The sequence below is a fragment of the Pelophylax lessonae genome (assembly GCF_965119305.1).
Source record: "Pelophylax lessonae genome assembly, chromosome: 7".
Classification (NCBI taxonomy): Eukaryota; Metazoa; Chordata; class Amphibia; order Anura; family Ranidae; genus Pelophylax; species Pelophylax lessonae.
In genome coordinates this window covers 94,090,074-94,115,027 of record NC_138774.1, presented here as the reverse complement: position 1 = coordinate 94,115,027, position 24,954 = coordinate 94,090,074, and the positions used below count along the sequence as shown (strand labels likewise).

At 44.5% G+C, this 24,954-nt stretch overlaps 1 long non-coding RNA gene across 3 annotated transcripts in view; it reads left to right on the top strand.

Moving 5' to 3' along the window:
* Positions 1-20,841, top strand: part of LOC309560194 — a 330,139-nt gene extending 309,298 nt beyond the window's left edge. Inside the window, exons 1-3 of one of the 3 annotated variants that reach the window (XR_014225496.1) lie at positions 13,440-13,511; positions 13,626-13,681; positions 20,760-20,841. This is a non-coding gene — a long non-coding RNA (uncharacterized lncRNA). Of the gene's footprint in view, positions 1-13,439; positions 13,512-13,625; positions 13,682-20,759 lie in introns of those variants that run through there. The other 2 variants (XR_014225497.1, XR_014225498.1) reach the window with 2 other exon arrangements.
* Positions 20,842-24,954: the final 4,113 nt, after the last annotated feature.

Genomic DNA, 24,954 nt, shown 5'->3' with positions numbered 1-24,954 from the left:
AGGCTGTCATGTGTTTCCAGGTGTGCCTGTTGAGCTTGGGGAGTTTCCCCACTGTGTCCAATGAAGGCTCTCATTGGACAGTGGAGGAAACCTGGTCAATAGCACACCAGGTCTTGTATCTACCCCAGAGGACAGAATCTGCAACAGTGCATCCTGGGAGGAGGTATAAGTCTGAGGGGAGCACACGACAGAGCATCTTTGGCGGGAAGCAGAGTCCCAGGAGGAGGGTGACGGCTGTCTCTCCTCCTGTCAGCATCAGGAAAGGTGCCTGTGGCTGTCGGCCTAGAGGACCGAAGGTTGAGCTGAGCTGCAGAGAGGGATCCAGTGGGCCGTGGACCGAGTGGAGCTGCTGGGGCGGAAGTTTCCAGGAAAGCAGTGTGGTGAGTACTGTAAACTGCCCATGGGTCTGCCTAGGATAGGGGACCACTCCAGAAGGTCAGAGGGATCCAGGAGCCAGCTAACCAGGAGGAGGCTTAGAAAGGGGGTGCCAGAGTCCAAGCCCTGAAGAGAAGTGTGTGTGTAAAGAGGGCCCTGAAGTGTAAAGCGTTGCCGCAGATGCACTACCTCAAAGGAAAGCTACCTCAAAGGAAAGTGTTAAGGGAGCTTCTACATGGACTTTGTGCCACAAGAAAGTGACAGGAGTCAGTTCAGTGCTAACAGACTGCAAGTCAGCGTTCATTAGCGCCAACCGGCGTTGACCGGCATTCAGCCAGCATCAAGTCAGCATCAGCAGGCATTTTTTCAGTTGTCCCCCTAATATTGTGCATAGTTGAGCCAGAAGAGTATCCCACTCATCGCTTCTTCCATCCAAATTCTCAATAAACCTAAAAACCCAAAGATACTGGACTGATTCTTGTCTCAGTGCTCACACTTGGAGAATATGCCTAACTGTGCTGTTGTTGCTAGCGGTAACCCTGGCGGACCCATATCCAGCAAAACGGCTGGGAATTCTGCTACACACATAAATACACTCCCAAACTCTCACACACATACAGTACATACACTCATACACACACATAGCCTTTTTTCCAAATGCACACTGTACATGCACTCGCATTGCTGGGTAATTGGTTAGTTTCTACTACTGCCTGTAGAGAGAGGCGAAGAGACTCAAGAAGATGCCTCCCCCTTCCACTGCTCTGCTAGTTACCTAGTTAGACTTAGTTAGTCTATCTGTATGGAGCTGAGACCGGCAGAACCAACACATTGAGAGCTTGATCCAAACTACCTTGGTACTAAAACATTGTTACCCACAGGAGCTCATATGCAGCACGCTGAACAGTCTCCTACCTGTATCTTTTTCAAACTCCTTTCACACATTATTATGTGCTAAAAAAACAGCCAAACAGCACATCCCAAGAATTGCAACAGCGCAAGTGCCCAACCTGGCCTTAGCAGCCAATGATGTCATTAGTTGGCAGGATGCAGGCGAATGGCCCACACAGCTTTCTGAGTCCAGCTTTATGCAAATTTGAGAATATGGGGGCCCTGTCTGAGACCCCAGACAAGCAACGCTATAATCACACAAAGGCTTAACTGCTGGCAGATAAAAATATTTTACAACATGCCTGACTTAGTTTTTGGCCATTTTGCCACGGCACCCCTGAGGACACTTTGCCACACCCCAGGGTGCCGCAGCATCCTGGTTGAGAAATGCTGCTTTCGAGAAGCACCCTTGTTCTGTGCGGAAGCAGTGGTCTTTTTACAGAGGTGTGGCACATCCCCTGCTGCCTCACAGCTGGAGTCCTCCAATCAGCATAAAGGATGAGCTTTGATTGTAATAACTGCTGCTAGCTTCAATTTATTCCTCTGCTTTAAAGCTTCTAGAAACACATATGTAGCACTGCCCCTTAGAGGACAGCTGAGAATTACACTTTCTGGAATACCCTGGGTTACCCTTAGCAATTGACAGCAGATAAACAGCAATGAATGTTCTTGGCTCAGTCAATAATCAATCCAGGGTATTTTGTTTTGTGAATTTATTGAGAAATTGGATAGGAGAAGGGATGAGTGGGATACTCCAACTATTAACTATTCTCAGTCTTAAGGACAGCTAACTGTAGGATGCGGTAAGGCCGCTGCTTCACCTTGCCACTGAAGTGAAGATACTTTAAAGATTCCTGCTTGGTTAGTCTCTTCAGGGTTCTAACTTGGCACCCCCTTTACTCTCACTGCCTGTGTGCTGACACCCATCCGCTGACTCTAGCCTCTGGAGTGGTCCCCTTCATGGCAGACCCCTGGGTAAGTTGTTCTGTACTCACGGACACTGTTTTTCCAGAACCACCGTTGCCTCCAACTCAACTATTCAGCTTCCACTGGACCTCTGGGTTCAGCCACACTTTCTGGTTCACTAGGCCTACTGCTTGTGATCACCTTCCACAGTTTCAGAAGAGGAGAAAGCCGTCACCCTCCTTCTGGGAATTGGCTTCCCGCCCAAAGACCACCTGTCACATGTGTCCTTGGTTTTTATAGCTCATCCCAGGATGCACCACTGTCTGTGCCAACCCACTGAGATATTTACAAAAGCCTTTGTGTCACTGGCTGGGTTTCCTTCACTGTCCACCAGGCCTCCCTATTGGACACAGTGGGGATACTCCCTCAGCCCAGATGAATCACACATTGGACACATGCAACAGGCCTAACTAATAGATTCTGCTCCCTGTGAAGCAGGGAGCACAATAAATTTAGCCTGCAGCTCTGCTGTTAAGCATACAGAGCCAAAAGCTATTCTGTCTACCTAGCACCTAACTAGGAGGCTGCTACACGTACATCAGGGAAATGTGATTTTCTTTTAAGTAGATGGCATCAAGATCTGTATTTTTCAGGAGGCAAAGAGGAGAAAATATTCTGTCACCTGAACTTTCAGATCCTTGAACACTCACAATGCTCTGTGTTAAAGTTGAACTCCAGCCTTACCTTTAGTCTTGCACACTTGTGCAGGCTCCTCTCCAGGGCCGGCGCGACCCATAAGGCAGCTCAGGCAGCCGCCTGAGGGCGTCAGGGTGGTGGGGGCGGTAAATTTGCATACCTCCTGGTCCTGGAGTCCCGGCGAATTCTGGAGCAGAGCAAGTTCCAGCACTTGGCTCCAGTCATCTGCCCGGGAGGGGCACGCTAATATGGGCACCAGGCAGCACCAGTTTCTCCCCCTCCCCTCCGCAGCCTGTGACATACGATGATTACGATCTCAGCTCGGCTCCACACTTTTCCCGCCCATGGCCGCCACACCTTTCAGAGAGCGGACTGAAGCCGCCATCTCCTCCTCCCATGGCTCTGATGTATTCCTGCTGTACACAGACAGGAGGAGTCGGGGAGGAGCCGGAGGAGGGAAATCATGCCATGCTCCGCGCTGATCTGAGGTCTGTAATTACTACAATTCAGATGACACTTGGGGGGCAATAAAGATGACACTGGGGGGACGGATGGACAATATAGATGACGGGGGAGTTTACAATATAGATGACACTGGGGTCTGGGGGGACGGATGGACAATATAGATGACACTGGGGTCTGGGAGGACGGAAGGACAATATAGATGACACTGGGGGGATGGATGGACAATATAGATGACACTGGGGGGACGGATGGACAATATAGATGACACTGGGGGGATGGATGGACAATATAGATGACACTGGGGGGACGGATGGACAATATAGATGACACTGGGGGGACGGATGGACAATATAGATGACACTGGGGGGACGGATGGACAATATAGATGACACTGGGGGGATGGATGGACAATATAGATGACACTGGGGGGATGGATGGACAATATAGATGACACTGGGGGGACGGATGGACAACATAGATGACACTGGGGGGACGGATGGACAATATAGATGACGGGGGGGGTTTACAATATAGATGACACTGGGGTGACGGATGGACAATATAGATGACACTGGGGGGACGGATGGACAATATAGATGACGGGGGGGGGGTTTACAATATAGATGACACTGGGGGGGCGGATGGACAATATAGATGACACTGGGGGGATGGATGGACAATATAGATGACACTGGGGGGACGGATGGACAATATAGATGACACTGGGGGGACGGATGGACAATATAGATGACACTGGGGGGACGGATGGACAATATAGATGACACTGGGGGGATGGATGGACAATATAGATGACACTGGGGGGATGGATGGACAATATAGATGACACTGGGGGGATGTATGGACAATATAGATGACGGGGGGGTTTACAATATAGATGACACTGGGGGGACGGATGGACAATATAGATGACACTGGGGGGACAGATGGACAATATAGATGACACTGGGGGGGATGCATGGATAATATAGATGACGGGGGGGGGGTTACAATATAGATGACACTGGGGGGACGGATGGACAATATAGATGACACTGGGGGGACGGATGGACAATATAGATGACACTGGGGGGATGGATGGACAATGTAGATGACAGGGGGGAGGGGGTTTACAATATAGATGACACTGGGGGGACGGATGGACAATATAGATGACACTGGGGGGACGGATGGACAATATAGATGACACTGGGGGGATGGATGGACAATATAGATGATGGGGGGGGGTTTACAATATAAATGACACTGGGGGGGACAATATAGATGACATGGGGGGGACAATATAGATGACACTGGGGGGGACAATATAGATGACATGGGGGGGACAATATAGATGACACTGGGGGGGAAAATATAGATGAAAGTGGGGGGGAGACAATATAGATTACACGGGGGGGGGGATAATATAGATGACACTGGAGGGGGGACAATATAGATGACACTGGGGGCATTCTGTGAATTACATACTCCTGTCCCCTGCATTCTGTACATAATGTTCTCCTTTACCCTGTTCTCTGTGTGTCATGTATTCTTAAACCTAGCACTGACTACAGCTTTCTGTGTGTTACATATTGTATTACACACCCTGGACCCCTGCAGTCTGCGTTATGCATCCTTTGCATTGCACAACATCGACCCCTTGCCTTACATACTCCTACACTATATACACAATACTGTACATTATATACTTCTCACCAAAGTCTTCATTATCTCAATAGTTACTGGTTGCTATGGGGTCCCTGACTATTTTAAAGAAGGTCTTCTTTAAGGTAGGCTCAGATAAAGTGTAAGCTCTCTGTATATTTTCATTGTCTGCAAAACCATATGCAATGGAAGCTTTGCATTCTTTTTTTTTGTGATGATTGTGCTGGGGGTTTATAAGTATTTGTGAGATTCTTGCTTATAGCATAGCAGTAAAAGCATATTTTATGGGTACAAGGAAACACGGCTTTTGTTTACCACACTCTTAAAGCGGAGTTCCACCCAAAAGTGGAACTTACACTGATCTGTTTGCACCCCCTCCCCCTCCAGTGACACCTTTCAGGGGTGAGGGGGGAACGGGTACCTTTTTTGACAGGTACCCCTCCCCACTTCTGGGGAGACAGCGCTGCAGCGCCATCCCTCGGAAGTTCAGCCCCCCTTCTCCTTCCCCCGCCACCGGGGCAAATACAAAGCAAGGCACGCTTTACGCATGTGCAGTAGGGAACTGGCAGTGAAGCCGAAAGGCTTCACTGCCAGTTTCCCTTATGACAAATGGCGGAAGCAGCACCTGACAACCGTTCACGAAAATCGTCTGGGGTGCCAACATCGCAGGTTCCCTGGACAGGTAAGTGTCTATATATTAAAAGTCAGCAGCTACAGTATTTGTAGCTGCTGATTTTTCATTTATTTTTCCCCAGGCAAACCTGTACTTTAAGCTACGTGCACCACAGGTCACTTCCTCCCTCAAGTGTCCATCATTCTGAAGTATAAAAGTTATAAGGAATGCAGGTGGCAGGTGAGGGGGGGGGGGACTGGGGGCACCAAAATGCACCTTCGCCTGTGTATACAAAAATCCTTGCACCGGCCCTGCTCCTCTCCTGTACAGAAATTACTTACTCTGATTTCACTGCACAATGTAAGCTTCCCACAGTCTGCATTAGAAGCTGCAGCAAGTCAGATACATTTACAACACTCTGCTGACTCCTCCCACCAACCATGATCTGCCTGCATTGCATAAAGGAGCACAGATTCCCAGTGATGATGTTACCGGGACACAAATATATTATTTAATAAAAGGGGAATGGTTTAATTTTAAAATGTCATTAGCATATTGATGAGAGGTGAAAGGAGGAAGGAAAATTTAACTTCAGCTTTAATCGTAAAGCCCAACTCCAAACCATTTCTTTCCCCATGCAGTGGGGTTGTGCCAACACTACATAGATTAAAGCAGAGTTCCACCCAAAAGAGGCTTATCTGCTTCCCCCCCCCCCCCCCTATGGTGACACATTTGGCAATTTTCAGGAGGGAGGGGGGAACGGGTACCTGTTTTAGACATGTACCCTTCCCCACTACTGGGAGATGGTGCCACGGAGCCGTCCCTCAGTAGTTCGGCCCCCGCCGGGCCAATTAGAAAGCGCAACACGCTTCATGCATACGCAGTAGGAAACTGGCTGTGAAGCCAAAAGGCTTCACTGGCATTTTTCCTTATGACGAATGGCGGCGAGAGCACCTGACAGCCGTTCCGAAAGATGGCTGGGGTATGACATCGCGGGCTCCCTGAACAGGTAAGGTAGGTGCTAGGCAAAAGTATAGTGGTCCTTGGCTGTCTAACAGCAGGGCCATTATTTTTAGCTGGGCTGTCATGTCTCCCAGCTGTTGCTATTGAGGATTGAGAGTCTACCCAGTGGCTCCATGAGAGGGTTCTCATTGGTCAGTGGAGGAAATCCAACCAGTGGCACATTCGGGCTTGTATCTACCCCAGAAAGGCAGATTCTGCTGCACAGGATTCTGGGAGTGGGTATAAGTTTGAGGGAAGCGCATGACGCAGCGTCTTTGGTGGGAAGCAGAGTCCCCAGAGGGAGAGTACGGCTGTCTCTCATCCTGTCAGAAGGATCGGGTGTCCCAGACGGCTTGCCTGGGGGGACAGAGAGCTGAGCTGAGCTGCAGAGAGGATGCGGTGTGCCGAGGACCAGCGGAGTAGAGGGGGTCCAGTTTCAGGAAAGCATTCCAAGTTTGTGAGTACTGTAACTGCCCCTGGGGTCTGCCTAGCTTAGAGGGGACCGCTCCGGTGAAGGTCCAAGGGATCCAGGAGCTAGCTAGCAGTAACGGGGGTGCCAGTGTGACCCTGAAGTGTCATAGGGGGTGCCTAGTGAGAGGACTCTGAAGTGTCAGAGGGGGTGCCTAGTGAGAGGACCCTGAAGTGTCAGAGGGGGTGCCTAGACAGCAGAGGTGGGGGACTTGAGTCACATGACTTGACTTAAGTCAGACTTAAGTCACCAGTTTGAGGACTTGAGACTTGCTTGACTAAAATTAATAAAAGACTCGACTTGACTTTGACTTGGTATTCATGACTTGAGACATATGACTCGAAATGACTACTTTTTTAAGTTATTAAATATTTGTGTGGCAAGGTTTCCAGGCCTATGGCCTGATGTGGGTCTGCCATTAGTAGCGGTACTCTCTCCAGCCCATTAGAGCTGTGACCCTGGGTGTGACAACTGAAGCAGCGACAACTCCGGCATCTTTGTTTGTGGTTTATTTTTATTGGAATTAGGGGATGGGAGAAGGGAATAAGTGGGATACTCCTTGTGGCTCAAACTAATTACAATTGGGACTTTTACTCCTGAAATGCCCGTTGGCGCTTCTGTGACGCCAGCCAGCGCCACCCAACGCTCACTAACACTGAGAACACTCTGTATACCAGAAGAAGTGCTGAATCCTCGACTTATAGTCAAGAAGATCCAAGACTGAGAACTGTAGAACTCCTGACACTGTTGTACTGTGAAAGTCACTGAATACTTTCCCCCGCCTGGCACAGCTTGAGGTAGTATATTGTAGAACTCTGTATAGCTGTCACTTTAACTGGCATGCTCTGTGCAATTCAGGGCCCAGACTGCAGGCGCCCCCTTTAACCTTGAACTCTTCAGGGTCCACGGACTATGTACCCCCTCTGTAGCTTCAGGGTCCTCAACCAAGGTACCCCCTTTACAGCTAGCTGACACTGGATCCCAGAACCTCTTCCGGAGTGGTCCCCTCTAACTTCAGGCAGACCCCCAGGGGCAATCCTCAGTACTCGCGACCTGTGTAGGCTTTCCTGGGACTGGACCCCTCTCTCTCTCTGCAGGTTCTCGGCACACCGGATAGCTCAACTCAGCACTCTCCGGATACTCAGGCGACACCTGAGACATCCACCTTCCTCAGACAGGAGGAGAGACAGCCGCACTCTCCTTCCTGAGACTCTGCGCCCGCCAAAGACACCTTGCTACGCACTTCCCCCAAACTTATACCCACTCCCAGAATCCTTTGCAGCAAAATCTGCCTTCTGGGGTAGTTACAAGCTGGGATGTCTCCTGATTGGGCTTCCCACACTGCCCTATGAGAATCCTCTCACAGGAGCCAGTGGGGATACTTCTCCCCTCAGCAGGCACATCTGGAAGCCCCGACACCCTAGCTAAATAAATCACAGCCCTGCTGTTAGGCAGACATGGCCCACTATACATTTACCTAGCACCTATCTGTAGGGTGCTACATTTGCATTTTCTCAAGATGTGTTAAAGCAAAATGAATGTGCCTGTTATGTTTCTGACACCACAGTCACTTAAAACACCTCAGTGTGTTCTGATTTTTAAGACACTGGCAGTTTAACAATGGAAATACTTAACATGTTTTTAGTGACTGTGGTGTTGAAACATAACCGGACAAAGGATTTTGAGCTGTTTGGGCATTCAAAGTGTTTCTTTAATATGCTAAGAAAAAAGCACTAAGCAGTTGTGTTAATGTTGAAAATAAAACAAAACCTTTCCTGACCACTGACTTTTAACTGATTTAAAGGTGAAAATTGGGGTAGATCAGTATTTTGACTTGATTTGTGACTTGACCAAAATAAATGACTTTACTTGACTTGCTTGACTTCTAGCAGGGACTCCACTTGACTTGCTTGCTTTTCGCCACAGTAACTTGGGACTTGCTTGAGACTTGAAGGTTAAGACTTGAGACTTGCTTGTGACTTGCACATGTGTGACTTACTCCCATATCTGCTAGACCGAGGACCATGAAGAGTAAAGGGGGCACCAGCAGTTGGGCACTAAAGAGTTAAGTGTACAGCATGCAGTGTACAGTGTTGAGAGTTGCAGCAGCACAAGCAGTTACAAAGAGCTACCTCAATCAATGAATGGCTGGAGGGAGCAGGGCCGGCGCGACCCATAAGGCAGCTCAGGCAGCCGCCTGAGGGCCCCAGGGTGGTGGGGGGCGGTAAATTTGCATACCTCCTGGTCCTGGAGTCCCAGCGAATCCTGGAGCAGAGCAAGTTCCAGCACTTGGCTCCAGTCATCTGCCCGGGAGGGGCGCCCTAATATGGGCACCAGGCAGCACCAGTTTCTCCCCCTCCCATCCGCAGCCTGTGACATACGATGATTACGATCTCCGCTCGGCTCCACACTCTCCCCGCCCATGGCCGCCGCGCCTTTCAGAGAGAGGACTGAAGGCGCCCTCTCCTCCTCCCACGGCTCTGATGTATTCCTGCTGTACACAGACAGGAGGAGTCGGGAGGAGCCGGAGGAGGGAAATCATGCCATGCTCCGCGCTGATCTGAGGTCTGTGATTACTACAATTCAGATGACACTTGGGGGGCAATATAGATGACACTGGGGGGATGGATGGATGGACAATATAGATGACGGGGGGGTTAACAATATAGATGACACTGGGGTCTGGGGGGACGGATGGACAATATAGATGACACTGGGGGGACGGATGGACAATATAGATGACACTGGGGGGACGGATGGACAATATAGATGACACTGGGGGGACGGATGGACAATATAGATGACACTGGGGGGACGGATGGACAATATAGATGACGGGGGGGGTTTACAATATAGATGACACTGGGGAGACGGATGGACAATATAGATGACACTGGGGGGACGGATGGACAATATAGATGACGAGGGGGGGGTTTGCAATATAGATGACACTGGGGGGACGGATGGACAATATAGATGACGGGGGGGGGGGGGGGGTTTACAATATAGATGACACTGGGGGGATGGATGGACAATATAGATGACACTGGGGGGATGGATGAACAATATAGATGACGGGGACGGGGGGGGGGGGGTTTACAATATAGATGACACTGGGGGGACGGATGGACAATATAGATGACACTGGGGGGACGGATGGACAATATAGATGACACTGGGGGGATGGATGGACAATATAGATGATGGGAGGAGGGGGGGGGTTTACAATATAGATGACACTGGGGGGGACAATATAGATGACAGTGGGGGGGGGACAATATAGATGACACTGGGGAGGACAATATAGATGACACTGGGGGGGGACAATATAGATGACACTGGGGGGGACAATATAGATGACACTGGGGGGGGGGGGGACAATATAGATGACACTGGGGGGGGACTATATAGATTACACTGGGGGCATTCTGTGAATTACATACTCCTGTCCCCTGCATTCTGTACATAATGTTCTCCTTAACCCTGTTCTCTGTGTGTCATGTATTCTTAAACCTAGCACTGACTACAGCTTGTGAGATTCTTGCTTGTAGCATAGCAGTAAAAGCATATTTTATGGGTACCCGGCTTTTGTTTACCACACTCTTAAAGCGGAGTTCCACCCAAAAGTGGAACTTACACTGATCTGTTTGCACCCCTACCCCCCCCCCCTCCAGTAAAACCTTTCAGGGGTGAGGGGGGAATGGGTACTTTTTTGACAGGTACCCCTCCGCACTTCCGGGGAGACAGCGCTGCAGCGCCATCCCTCGGAAGTTCAGTCCCCCTTCTCCTTCCCCCGCCACCGGGGCAAATACAAAGCACGGCGCGCTTTACGCATGTGCAGTAGGGAACTGGCAGTGAAGCAATTGAATGACAAATGGCAGCGGCAGCACCTGACAACCGTTCACAAAAATCGGTAAAAGTGTCTATATATTAAAAGTCAGCAGCTACAGTATTTGTAGCTGCTGATTTTTAATTTCTTTTTCCCCAGGCAGAACTCTACTTTAAGCTACGTGCACCACAGGTCACTTCCTCCCTCACGTGTCCCTCATTCTGAAGTATAAAAGTTATAAGGAATGCAGGTGGCAGGTGAGGGGGGGCACCAAAATGCACCTTCGCCTGTGTATACAAAAATCCTTGCACCGGCCCTGGGAGGGAGCTGTTCACAGGACTTTTGAGCTAAACAGAGTGTCAAGAAGAGTCAAGTTTCACTACAGTCCAGGATCTTTGAGTTAAAGAAGAAGTAAACCCTCCTCTGCAAGTTGTACCTATAGGTAAGCCTATGATAAGGCTTACCTATAGGTACTGTAAATATCTCCTAAACAAGTATCAAATAAACAAAACAAACCATAGATGCCAGAATGGTCATTGTCTCAACTTTCACACTTGGGTATTCAGCTTAAATGGGCTGAAGGTGTCACCAATAACCATGGCAGACCCACCTCAGGCCCAATGCTTAAAAGTCAGCAGCTGCGGTATTTGTCATTTTGTTTTCCCCAGGCAAAACTCCGCTTTAATTGCTAGTGCTAGTTTTGTCTACGCGTTTCGCCTGCCTTGATGGGCATTATCTCAGGCGGGCCAAACGCGTCGACGCACTTCCGGGCAGCGGAGCATCATCACTACGTCATTTCCTGTAACCACCATGGAACGCACGCCGGCAGCGTTCACGGAAGCGGAGGAACACGGAAGTGTATTTGCTTTACCAATGCCGATTATCAACCTTTGTTTGTGAGTACCATTTCTTTGCTTAAAATTTAATAAACACCATACGGGCTTCACTATGTTCGCCTCCTTCCTTTTCTTATGAGACACACTGCAGGGGAAAGAGAGAGGCAAGGCATTGTTAAGGAAGCCATTACTAAGAGGTTCCCATTCAACCATCCGGTTAAGGAATGCTATGTTGCATAAGGCTCATTGATATCCTATTTGTGGTGAGTGCATCCCCACAGGGGGTCCTATTTTTGTAAAGAGCACATGGGCACTTATATGGATGTGAGCACCTGTTCAGCACTTTAGTTTCGTTTGAAAGAAACCTTTCCTTTTGGACTGAATATTTTGCACTTTGCATATGGTTGCACAAAGGACATTTCGATCTATTATATTTTTGCACTTAATATTATTGATTGTTGATCACTATTGCACTTTATATTTATATTAATCTAAGTATTTTCATATTTTGATCACAAGTCACATGGATACAATTATATAGCTACTTCTTTGCACTTTATCTACACATTTTTTACCTGTTAGCGCTGCCTTATCTGAATTTTTAATCTTTCTGGTATTTTACCTAGTGAGCAGCAGCTTCAGGTTGACTATTAATTTATTATTAATCATTTTTTTCCTCATTTATTTATTTATCACAGCGCGGGTATTAATTTATTGGTTTTACAGGCATAACATCTGAACTTCTGTATAGGGGTATATATACACACACATATATGTATTTATACACATACACACATATAGGTGTGATAGGAGTGGAGCCCTATGCCTGCAAATAATTTAATTAGCGCAGGCATAGGGTTCTGCTACTTTCACACCTATATGTGTGTATGTGTATATATACATACATGTGTGTGTGTATATATACCCCTACACAGAAGTTCAGATGTCATGCCTGCCTCCAAAGACGTCCACAAAAAAGCCCAATAAACGCCTGCGACAAAAACGTCCGGGTGTGAAAATAGCGGAGCCATATGCCTGCTCTACTGCAATTCTAAGACAAACAATCTTTTTTTTCTGGTTCTGGACATGCTACAGAGCTGAAACTTCACAGGTACACTTTTTAGACCCCCCAGACACTAAATCCAAAAAGATCTCTCTTTTTTTTTTTCAATAATTTTTTCAATAATTGGCTCTCTATCAAAAGGGACAATTTTTAAGAACTTTTTTTTGTGTGATTAATAGTCCCTGGGGCATGACCCAGAACCCTAGGCACTTTTTCGGGGCATTTATTGGGTTTTAGGGCTTCAAAATTGTGTCTTTTGATTACCGAAGTTCGGGTCCCAATGATTTTAATGGGGTTCTGGAATCCGGACCCCGAACTTTCGGGAAGTCCGGGTGTTCTGGTCGAACCAAACTTTTCAAAAGTTCGATCATCCCTACTCAGGAACAGTTCACCTCACAAAGGTACTGGACCATGGGGGGCAGGAACTGAAGGGACCAGTCTTGCGCTGGGAGGATTGGGGGATTAGGTGAGTATATCTTGGCTCTCTGAACCCCTAGACACAAATGGGAAGTTACTACATGTGAAAAAAAAAATTGCCCAGAGTTTACAGATACAGATAAGAGATAAGGGATGTGTGCACACTAAACAGTCGGTTTGTGGTCGGTATTTTGCACTTCCTTTCTGGACTAAACCTCTGACAAAGAGTGAAATAAAAGCCAGTCTGTGAAGATTGCTCGGCATAGTAAAGTCCGTCTACATATCAGGTATGGGGCTGGAGAGGGACACTTTATAATGTATTGTAATAATGCCATGTCATTGTGTTTCATGTTATAATTCCAGTCGGTGTATGTCACTCATTGCTTACTATCATTTTTTAGGTCTTCTTTGTGCCTCTTCTACTACCTAACAGGTTACAAGACACGATACAAGGGTGGTGAGTATCTTCATTACATATATGGGAGCTACTTTAGCTGCTAGAGGATTTGTATTACTGTCAGAGATGTATAGTAACGAAGTAGAACTACTTAAGTACTGTACTTAAGTACCGAAATGAGGTATCTGTACTTTCCTAGAGTAGAATTTTTTTCTCCTACTTCTACTTTTACTTCACTACATTTTTTTGATGATTTCGATACTTCTACTCAAGTATTTTTTTTTTGTGCTGCATAGTTACTCGTTACTTTTAAAAAAATTACCACTGCCAGAACAGTAGATGGCAGGTTGCATAAAGCTCAAAAAAATGTGTATAATGTCATTTGTAAATCAGCGCATACGAAAATAAAGGCTGTGTATAATAAAAGCTGCTATACCAAATCTTTCCAATAAAAAGAAAATATGAAACAAACAAATAAATGGTGCTACAGCGCTTAAAGTGCATCAAGAAACTACTAACAAACACAGGTTAATCATTTGAATAAATCATTTGAAATAATAAAAAACAATATGATGTTCAAACTTTTGACTTCTTTCTTTAATAACTACATAACACAGTACTTGTACTTCTACTTTCAGTACTTGAGTATAATTTTTTTTTCAAAACTACTGGTACTTTTTACTTTTAGTACTTAAGTAGCAAATTTTTTGAAAAAACTACTTGCAATACTTAAGTAAAAAAAATGTTGAATACTTTAGTACTTCTACTTAAGTAACTTTTTCTGCGAGCACTTCCACTTCTACTCAAGTCTCTTTTTGATCGAGCACTTGTACTTTTACTCAAGTAGAAATTTCGAGTACTTTATACAAGTCTGATTACTGTCTATCCAGTCCTGATATAGACCCAGCCCTCCTACACAGTACAGTCTGGTGGATGACACCACTTACAGGTAAACATTACAGTGGTGTCTTCTCTCTACTCCCAGCATGCTCACTGGAAGCTAACAGTAAAAGAGCATTGACAGATGATGTCACTTGTCACATCTCTCCTCCTGTCAGTATGGTACATGTAGGCATTTTTTTAAACGCCTGACTATTTTTCCAGTCTGAGTGCGGCTGTATAGGATATTAAATAGAATTTAGGAATTTATACTTATCATATGCAACAAATACATTTCATGGAGTATTAATGAATATACAACTGCATTAAAGTATAATTACAGCCAAAGCTTTTTTTTTTTCAGTTTTGGATAGAGTGGAGAGGGATTTGAACCCCTGTCAGGTTGTTATTTCTGTCTGTGCCCCCGTTAGGGTCCTTTCACAGGCTGTGCTGCCAACGACGTCCGTTCTCTGCTCAGCGGGGGATCGATCCGCTAATCCCCGCTGAGCAGGCGGATGACAGCTCCGTCTCCACTCACTGTGCGGAGAGGGAGGTGTCAGATCCCCACTGTTCTCTATGGGGGAATTGGATGAGAACAGACCGCCTGTCCGTTCTCATCCGATCCGATTCCCTGGATGGATAGAAAATAGGGTTTCCAGCCGTCCGGATTTCACAGACAGGATCGGAATCGGATAGCAGCGGGCGTCAGCAGAGATAGGGATGCATAAAGGATCCGATCAGGTCCACCTAAAAAACTAACAGGCGGATCTGATCGGATCGTTCGTGTGAAAGGGGCCTTAGGTAAATTCACCCTCTCTATTTGTCATGTTTACTATTATCATTGAAAGTAAAAGTAAGTGCCGTTTCACACTGCCGCGACTTAACAAATCGCATCCCATTACCAGCAATGAAACCTTTGTAATTGGTGTCTTCCTTCCTGCTTGAATGGACCTCACTAATTATAGGAGAAGCCACCCATAGGTGGGGTGAAGGGCACTGTCGTGATCAGAGGCAATTACTGAAGAGTTTCTGGTGTTGGGACTGCGCTTTTTTTCACGGACATTGAATCATTTATTGATGGACTGTATATATATTTAGAAGAAAAGATGGTGTCACTTTAATTTATTATATATAGATGATTTTTACACTGTTATTTGATATACTGATTTGATATACTGATATTTACTCATGCACTATAATTTGAATGCACTTTATTGAAGGAGAGCGCTGCACTTTTTTTGTGACTATATATATATATACAGTATTTATTGTATTTTGTACAGGTGGTTGGATGCAGAGTGGTGCTAGCTGCTTCCTATAGTATATAGAGTTGAGTAATAGGTGGGTAATACACAGGGATAGCGCAGACAGTTTTTTCACATTTGACCAGAATTGTACTTTAAAGAAGAACTCCAGTCAAACACCTGCTATACCTAAACCTGATCCCCCAATTCTAAGCCCTATTCTAACTACCCTTTAAAGGAAATGATACATATACTTACCTATTCTGAGGGTGCTCTGGTCCAGTCACATGACCTCTACAGCGGCCGGCTTCAGTGAAGAGGAGTGACCATGGCTGGCTGCAGAGCCTGGACAATGACATCACCCATATTAAAACTTTGGGGCATCCATTGTCTGCTGTCCTTCCTGTACACTGAAACCAGCATGGGAGCCTTTCATGCATCCTCAGAATAGGTAAGTATACACATCCTTCCTTTACAGGGTAGTAGGCATAGGGCTTGGAATGGTGTGTGAGCAGGTCTAATTATAGTTAGTATTTGACTGGAATTCAACTTTAGCCCCTAGGCACTGACAGTATGCAAATATGTGGCCTCTCAGCAGGTGGGCCTTGGTGCCAAGCGGACGTATATTTGCGTACCAATTACCCGACACAGTAACAGGCGGCTAGTGGAAAACTCCCGATCGCTTCTTGCAATCGGGACCTTTCCAATCATGTAATCGCCATGAGGTGTCCCTTGTGCTGCTGTTTTCTGGTTTAGTAGAAATCTTCCTCCTCCAATCACCCCCCTAATATGCTGGAGTCATTAGAGCTCAGTGAGCTGTGACAGACTCTCGTCAAGAGTGCCCAACTATGCCGCCCACCTCTTCCATTCATAGAACTATAACTTCCTATACTATAAAGGGATGGAGGAGGACCTTTGATTCCTCTTCCCGTCCTCCTTTCAAAAATAGGTTTTCAGTCATCGTATGGCTTCTATGAATGGAGGAGGTGGGCAGAAAGGGTGGGCATAGTTGGGTACTGCTGATGAGTACCTGTCACAACTCTCTCAATTAATTCCTGTCACACTGGAAGATTAAGCCGGTGGGGGTTGAGGGGACTCTGAGGACTTGCTCTCCTGATTGGCTTTTGGCAGCAGCAGGAGCCACTGGATCCCACTGCTCTCAATCACAGCCAATGTGGAAATCAGGAGATGGAGGGGGTGGGGCCGAGTCGCGGCTTTGTGTGTGAATGGACACACAGAGCCATAGCGCAGAAGCACACATGTTTGGAAGCTCCCATAGCAAGCTGTTTGCTGTGAGGGCACCCAGTAGGAGGGAGGGGCCAGGAGCGCCAGCGTGGGACCCGAGAAGAGGAGGATCTGGGCTACTCTGTGCAAAACCACTGCACAGAGCAGATAAGCATAACATGTTTGTTTTTTTTTTTTGTCTTTTTTTTTTTAGTAAACAAGATTGTAATATCCACTTTAGGGCTTTGTATTGTCACGTGAAGCCAGCAGATGGAGCTCCCAGCTCCTTTTCATATTTTTACCAGGTTGTTCTTATCTGGTGTTTGGTGTTCTGGTGTTATCTGGTCTGGTTAGAGCTCATTGGTTCAAGTGAATAAGTTATGCTTATTATGATATCCATTTTGTTGACCTCTAGCCATGATGACGAGGATGCACACCCTTTTAATGCAGTTGCATCTTGGTTCATATTCCCAATTAAACTTTTTTTATTCCATTTTCAGTAAATTTTTAGTCGCATCAACACTTGGCTGTGTGTTCTATTCTGTGTCATTATTTGTCAACGGCACCCCAGCACACTGTATGGTCAGGGCCAGCGTACCCCACATACTGTGTTGTGTGCTGTACCGCACTGTGGTACATAAAAAAAAGGGTCTTATTCATTAATTGGTCTGTTGAGATGAGTTAGCAACCAAATTATAATGAGTGGGCTACCCTAACACAATGAATGCCTGCCTTAATGCACTACAACAGAATGTATTGATGTATACGGGCCTTAAGGGATTACCAGCATATTCTGCTTATGTTCTACAGTAATTAAAAAAAAAAATTTGGGCTGGAGTTTGGAGTTGGACATTAAATTGAGTACCAGTAAAATTGCTGAAATAATATACTATATTTGCAGCAGTTTGCTACTGTACTACAGTACAATAATAGCACAAGTCTGGTAGATTCATGAATAACATTAACAACTTTAGCCCCGGAAGGATTTGCCCCCTTCCTGACCAGGCCCTATTTTGCGATTTGACACTGCGTTACTTTAACGGACAATTGCGCGGTCGTGCGACGCTGTACCAAAACAAAATTTACGTCCTTTTTTCCCAAAAATAGAACTTTCTGGTGGTATTTGATCACCTGTACGATTTTTATTTTTTGCGCTATTTTGAAAAAAATATATATATTTTTCACATTCTGCTACATGACATTCTCAAAAAAAAATTTAAAAATCAAACATTTTTTACATTTTAGGTCAATTTGTTTTCTGCTACATATTTTTGGTAACAAAAATCGCAATAAGCTTATTTTGATTGGTTTGTGCAAAAGTTATTGCGTCTTCTAACTACGGGAAAGATTTATGTAATTTTTATTGTTTTTTTTTTTACTAGTAATGGCGGCGATCTGTGATTTTTTTTTGTGGGACTGCGACATTGCGGCGGACAGATCAGACCCCTCACTGACATTTTTGACACTTTTGGGGGGAACCAGTGACATTACTACAGTAATCAGTGCTAAAAAATATGCACTGTTACTGTAATAATGACACTGGAAGGAAAGGGGTTAATACTGGGGGTGATCAAGGGGTTAAATGTATGCCTAATGCTTTGTTTGCATAAGCAGGCGGGTCTTCTCTCCATTTACCAGATGATCGGGGAGGAAGGCAGCAATCGCCGCCTCTCCTCCTCTGGCGTGACTCCAGCTATGTCTAAACACAGCGGGAGCACGCCTCCCGCGGAGCACGCATGCCGCCGAAACCCCTTCCCCTCCAGTCACGTAGTACTAAGTGACTGGACCCAGGGGAACCGCACTGCCACAGTAAAATTACTGTGAGCAGTCGGCAAGTGGTTAATTAGGGGTTGGGCTGTTATATCTGCAGTGTGGATAGCTCCCAGCTCTGCAGCTTTCAGCAAGATGGGTAGAGATTTTTTTAAAAAATGTGCCAAAATTGTTTTCCTCCGATAATAATTCTAAAAGCTCAGCATGAATTTAGGGAAAACCATTATGCAAGATTTTTATTAACCCCTTCAAGCCTAGGGGGTAAAACAAATCTTAATGCCTAAGCACAATTTTGCAACTTTGACATGTGTTAGTAAAACCATACATATCATCACAACTACTTTGTGCATTCAGGTGAATTTAACCTTGTTTTTTTCAGGAAAAATCAGGCTTTTATTTGGTTGTAAGTGGTTATGGATATCTCCTGATTTTTGCCTTTTTTATCAAAGGGAAACTGGCCAAACATATTTTTAAAAGAATATTATTTTTAAATTTAGCTGTAGATTTCTTGTTACAACCTTCCACCAAAAAACAACCCAAAATAAATGTTCCTGCTCCTGGAAATCGCAGCGATACCACATATGTGTATGCTATTTGTTGTTTGTAGCCGTAGTACAGCCCAGAAATAATAGTGAGCATTTTGCTTTTTTTTTTTTTTGTCCTACCCAAAACACACTGACACTATTAAAAAAAAAAAAAAAAGCCTGCCCAAAATTTACTGGCCCTTGACCCAGACCTTTAACTCTGACCTTAACCTTTGACCCAAACACTAACCCTTGCACTGATCTAGATCAAGCCTTGATCTCTGTAGTTTTCCTTATTTTTTATTTTATTTTTTAATACTTATTTATTTTTCCACACACTTTTTTTTCTCTCTCTACAAGGAGAGACAAAGATACAATGTATCCTTCCACTCCATTCACAGAGAGAAACACAGGGGCGGGCTTCACAGTTACTGATCATTGTGGTAACCAGCCAGAGGCTATCACAGCCATCAGACGACTGCTAATCGGGAGTTCTGGGTCCTAACCATTAGTACGGGGCCCCGGGCTCTCGGTGAGACCCCAGTCTCTGTGCTGGGAGCACGCTGTGCACCGCATTTCCAGCACAAAGGGAGATACGTAAAAATGCGGCACCACAGCAAAAAGGCCAGTGCAGTGGGGCAACATATTTGTGTTACGTCGGCGTCAATAGGTTCAAGCTAATTTTGACATCACATTTATATTTTTATTTTGTTTATTATTTTGATATTACACAGGCTTGTAAAAGCTCATTAACCATAAAGGCTCTGCTTCCTGCTTTGCACTACACCTAGATGGTTGGGCTTTACTCCTCCTTGTCACAATGGGGTTGATTTACTGAAGGCAAATAGACTGTGCACTTTGCAAGTGCAGTTGCGCTATGCAAGGATATTTGTTCCAGAGCTTAGGAAAGAGGGAAAGCTCTGCGGACTTCCATCATTCAATCTGTGCAAGCAAAAATGCTGTTTTATTTCCTTGCATGTGGTTGGGTATTCAAAGTGAAGCTTTATCTCACTTACTAAGTTCTGGAGTACCTCACTTGCAGAGTGCAACTGCATTTGCAAAGTGCACAGTCTATTTGCCTTTGGTAAATCAACCCCACTGTAGGTCTTTGAGCCACCCAACTCATTGCAAACAGTGCCCTCCCTGTGTTGCTGATACTTAACAAGCGATTGGGTTTGGTAAAAATTTGGAGATTTGGAAAATGTTCACCATTCTGGTAAAATGCATTGAAGTAAATGCTGAAGGAGAAATTAAAGTGGCTTGTGCTGTTTTTAGGGACTTTAAATGGTTACCACTATTTATTTTTACAGAAAAAAAGCAATAGCAAACGAATAATAATTTTAAAAAAATACAAAGAACATTAATGAAATAAACAACCAAAACAAAAATCCATCAATCCCGCTAAAAAAATGAAATATGTCCTCACTGAAACAGTTTTATCTTCATTGTCTTTTTGATATCTTGTAAACATACATTGTATTGTATCTCTCTTTTCAGAAACATTGGCCAGAATGTGTGCAAAATCTCTTCTTCTGGTATTTGGGATCGTCCTGGGTCTCTCCGATCTGTCCTTGTCTCAGAACTGGGAAAAATTTCAGGAGAAGCACATTCGAAGCACATGGAGCAGCAACTGTGACACCGAAATGAACAACCCCATATTCATCATAAAAGATAAATGCAAGAAACTGAACACTTTCATCCTTGATTCCGCAGACAACGTGAAGGCCATCTGTAGTGGGAAGTCAGGCCCAATATTAAGTAGCACACCATTCAAGCTCGTTGACTGCACTCGTATAGCTGATATAGCCCCTCCTTGTAAATATAACGATACTGGGAAAAAGGATAAGATATGTGTAACATGTGAGAAAGAGCTTCCTGTACATTTTGTAGGAGTGGGAAAATGTTAACTAGCTCAATACCAGCATGTTACACAGCCTTCCTTTTTCAGTTTTCAGTGCTATCAAAGTTCGACTGACAATGTCTCAGTCAAGCAACACTTTACCCACATTAATTGTATATCTTTTTTTATAGAGCTTTCTCTTGATGATATTTAATCACCATTGCTTTTTATTCTTTTACATACAAAGAAAAAAGACTAAAATTTAAAAAAAAATTTTTCTCTTACTCTGTTATAAAAAATATCCAATAAAAAAATTCTTTCATCATGAAATCATGGCAAAATGTATTCTGTTACATTTTTCAAGTAAAAAAAATAAAATAAGTAGATTATTTACACTTTTAGGCTCCGTTCACATCTAGGCGTTTTGGGGCGTTTTTGGGGCGTTTTTCTGCTCTAGGATCAGCTCTCAAAACGCCCAACAAGACAAATCCTATTCATTTCAATGGACCCTGTTCACATCTGAGCGTTTTGACGCTGTATACAAAACGCCCAACGCTCAAAAAAGTACATGAGCTTCTTTTTGGGCAGATTACAGGCGTTTTCCATTGATCTCTATTCAATCTAAAAACGCCTGCACAAAAATCGCGGTAAAAATCGCGGTAAAATCGCGGTAAAAAACGTGCGAAAAACGCTACGCTCAGGTGTGAATGTAGCCTAAGAGTCTACATACTGGTACATACATTTGAAATGTATGAACCCCGACTGCCATTTCTCCGGCTGTAAAATGGCAGGACTGTAAAAACACACCCAAAATTACCTCTTTTCAGAAGGTAGGTACCCCTAAATATCAGTACAAGGCATGGTGAGTATTATAAAGATCTAACCACATTTTATTTTGGAAAACAAAGTAAACAAAAGTGACATTTATTGTTGTAATTTATAGTTGTCATTTTAACAAGTTTTAACAAGTTATTTTTCCCACACAGCATAGGCATACTTATAGATACAGCCCAAAAACACTTTGCAACTCCTCCTGGGTATGGCGATACCACATATAAGACTTTTATGGTGCGTAGACACATACAGGGGCCCAACATCCAAGAAGCACATTCACGCTTTCAAGGGGCAAACATTATGTATCTCATTTTTTGACTACCTACCACCTTTTTGGAGGCCCTGAAGTGCTAGGACATTAGAAACACCCACAAAATGACCACATTTTGGAAGGCAGACATTCTAAGTATTTGTAATAAAGGCATGATTGCTAATTTTCAGACATATTAGTTTTAATACATAAGGTCCATTGTGAGTCACCATCATTGTTGCATCACCACCTCACCTCTCCACCTTGCCCAATCAGAGAACACATTGTATTCATTCAGAAAATGAATGGCCCCCTCTCCTAAGTGGACGACCTCCTGTGTCTACAATACATTAGGCCAGCTGCTTATCACAGTACTGGGAAGCAAGTGGAAATCACTGTAGTAGCGTTGTCTAATACAGTGATTTTCTAGCTTCCAGGGGCATTGGCCGGGTCTGGTATATACATAGTAATATTGATCAAAGCTGAACCAGTGTAACTATGTAAATATATACTATACCTGGAGGTCTTCCTTTACATGAACCTGTGCCTTTCCCATGCAGGGTATAACAACAACTACACTTACAAGAGACGTATAACCAAAGCCTTTTTTAGCCATACTTTCCTTGTGGGTCACAGGAGCACCAATTTTGCTCTCCTGTGATCATGTGGGTTGGCTTTTAAAATGTTAAAGACCGCTGTCAGCTGACGTAACAGAGCCAATTCAGGCTCTGAAATGATCCCTATTATATTGTCGAGATCCACCTAGCTGCCTGATTGAGAGCTGGCTCTGGCTGTAAGCGCATGGCTCAAAGCTGAAACAAGCTGCGCCCACCCCCTCTCCGGACTGGTGCTCTAATAAGCACTGGAGGGGCAAAGCTCTGCTCAGAGCTGACTGAGAACTGAGAGATCAGAAATCATGTGATTGCTCAGTTTTCTGGTTTAGAGCTGTAAGCTGCAGCATCACACTGATGTTGCAATATAAACGTAGGTATGTATGTTTGTATTTTTATAACCCCAAACGCCTGCTTTAAATGTGCCTTCTTGGAAACATATATCTCCCATTTGATCCAGTGCTGCTTTTGTTCATCCACAGGAGTAAATAGAGGACACCCTATATATTTCTATGTCGGTCTGGTCAGATACTGAGAATTATACTTAGCAACGTACAGGACAAGAGAAGTGATACTGTGTAGCATTCATTCATATAGAATAAGAATGGACTGAGAATTACACCCAGCACACCGAACAAGAGAAATACTATTGTGCAGATTTCTTATACACAGAATAAGAACAAATACTGACACTTACACCCAGCATACAGAATTAGGGCTCATGCACATGGCAACTAACACACAGGATCTTGTTGGCATCAAGATTCAGTGTAAAAAGTTCTCTGTAGGCATGTAACATTTGAGCAACACTTATACAACATTACAATGTAGATTGTCCTGTTGCTAGGACACAGGCGGTTTTCAGTGTCTTTCTGTTGCTATGGTGTAGGCAGATTCTCAGTGAAGCTACCTTGTTTCTCTTTTGTTGCTAGGACACAGGTGACCTCCTAATGAAGCAGCGTAGTGTCCTTCTGTAACTAGGATGCAGAAGGCTCCAATATAGTGCATCTGTACCGCGCACACATGTAAATTACTGACCATAGACCCAGAGTTCTCCTTATTTTTGTTTTACAAATTTGTAAGCACCACAGGTTTACTGATCTTTACATAGCTGTGTGTTCTCCATTAATCTATAGAAAACAATATAGTTGCTTTCAAGTCTGTAAAAAGGTTCCTGATAACAACGCTGAATTTTTTGCGGACGTGCATGAGCCCTTAGGGAAGTGCTACTGTACAGCATCCTCACATATAGTATAAGAATAGATGTGGAGAATTGCACCCAGCATACAGGACTATGCCCATCGCACAATCTACATACTACTGTGCTGTATTCATATATGCTGAAAGTATATGTGAAGGCTCACCTTGTAAAACAACTCATTCAATTTAAAATAGAAATTAAAATCAAAACATTTGTGTATACATATAAAAAGCATAATAAATACCATTATTTTCCCTTTTTTTCAAAGTGATTACATGCCCTCTGCATAAGGAGCTCAGGGAGGAGAAACAGCAGCACACTGATCTTCCCAGTGAATGGCTGTGGAGTGGGGGGGGGGGGGGTGTCACCATAAGTCTGATAATTGGATTATCTCCCAACAAAGTCAGTAAACTGACCATTCTGTTCTTTTATGTCTAGTGTGGTCAGTTGTTATTAGGCAAAGCAGAGAGACTGGCAGGAACACCAGGGATTTCACACAAAGGAAGCATATAAAGAGAACAGGATACTTTTTCACACAAGTACATTGTGCAGTAGGCACATTTTTGAAATTTGAAATGTATGGTTTACAAATTCTTTAATTTTCAATCCATCACAGAATTTAAAAAAACAACTGAAAAGTTACCAGGCATACACTGATGTTTCTGAAATCTGAACAGAATATTATAGGGTTGCACCAATACCGGTGTCGATACTAAGCAATTGCATGAGTGTCATTACTTATGCAATTGCATCGATACTTAAAACCGCTACTTAGTGGCTCGGTTCTTTCAGCTGTCAGTGGAATTCTCCCACTGACAACTGAAATGTACACAAAAGAATGCAGCAATCATCGGTTGTTAAGGAGTGGGACCGCCGCGTCCTTAACAACTGATGACTCATTCATCTGTCAGCGGGCTTCCCTCTAAACTCTTACAGTATCTCACAAAATTGAGTAC